Genomic DNA, 1,741 nt, shown 5'->3' on the forward strand with positions numbered 1-1,741 from the left:
AATGAAAGCAATTTTAACTAAATTGTATGATTTAATACTGTAAATAACAAGGAATTAAAAAAGGTAGTTTTCAAGGGTTTCAATTGGCCAAAAGTGGCCATGATGAAGACAAATTGTATTGCATTCTGTTGAACAGTATTGCATTCTCAGGTGTAACTAATTACTTTATGACATGTAAACATGAAATCCATCATATTCTTCATGAATGCTATACTCAAATAGACAGGAAAACTTATCCTGAAGTGTTCTGTACAGACAGGACAACGAGTGAGGAAAAACTCAGTTCTCAGACACAGAGAAAGATTCTAAGGAGGAAAAGAGCCGATCCTGACGCTTAAACAGCGTAAACAGCTTAAACATGACATGTAAACATGAAATCCATCATATTCCTCAGGAATGCTATTCAAATAGACAGGAAAACTTATCCTGAAGTGTTCTGTGTAGAAATCCCACTAAATGTGAATGCTCAGATTTTGGAGAAACACAGACAGCTTTAACGAGGAAAGGAGCCGATCCAGTCGCTGGAAACGTGAAAACAGCGCTATTGAACAGTATTGCATTATCAGGTGTAACTGATAACTTTATGTCATGTAAACATGAAATCCATCATATTCTTCATGAATGCTACTCAAATAGACAGGAAAACCTATCCTGAAGTGTTCTGTACAGACAGGATAACAAGTGGGAAAAACTTAGTTCTCAGACACAGAGAAAGCTTCTAAAGAGGAAATAGAGCCGATCCAGTCGCTTAACAGCTTATTGGATTCTCAGGTGTAACTGATAGGTTTATGACATGTAAACATGAAATCCATCATATTCTTCATGAATGCTACTCAAATAGACAGGAAAACTTATCCTGAAGTGTTCTGTGTAGAAATCCCACTAAATGTGAATGCTGAGATTTTGGAGAAACACAGACAATTTTAACGAGGAAAGGAGCCGATTTAGGCGCTGGAAACGTGAAAACAGCACTTTTCAACAGTATTGTATTCTCAGGTGTAACTGATAACTTTATGACATGTAAACATGAAATCCATCATATTCTTCATGAATGCTACTCAAATAGACAGGAAAACCTATCCTGAAGTGTTCTGTACAGACAGGATAACAAGTGGGAAAAACTTAGTTTTCAGACACAGAGAAAGCTTCTAAAGAGGAAATAGAGCCGATCCTGACGCTTAAGAGCTTATTGCATTCTCAGGTGTAACTGATAAGTTTATGACATGTAAACATGAAATCCATCATATTCTTCATGAATGCTACTCAAATAGACAGGAAAACTTATCCTGAAGTGTTCTGTGTAGAAATCCCACTAAATGTGAATGCTGAGATTTTAGAGACTCACAGACAGCTTTAACGAGGAAAAGAGCCGATTTAGGCGCTGGAAACGTGAAAACAGCGCTATTGAACGCATTCTCAGGTGTAACTGATAAGTTTATGACATGTAAACATGAAATCCATCATATTCTTCATGAATGCTACTCAATAGACAGGAAAACCCATCCTGAAGTGTTCTGTGTAAAAATCAGACTTAATGTGAATTCTGAGTTTTTGGAGACACACAGACAGCTTTAATGAGGAAAAGAGCCGATCCAGTCGCTGGAAACGTGAAAACAGCGCTATTGAACAGTATTGCATTCTCAGGTGTAACTGATAACTTTATGACATGTAAACATGAAATCCATCATATTCTTCATGAATGCTACTCAAATAGACAAGAAAAATTTTCCTGAAGTGTTCT

Source organism: Seriola lalandi, unplaced genomic scaffold, assembly GCF_002814215.2.
Source record: "Seriola lalandi dorsalis isolate HSWRI2012SDOR001 ecotype SW California unplaced genomic scaffold, Sedor1 jcf7180002054935, whole genome shotgun sequence".
NCBI lineage: Eukaryota > Metazoa > Chordata > Actinopteri > Carangiformes > Carangidae > Seriola > Seriola lalandi.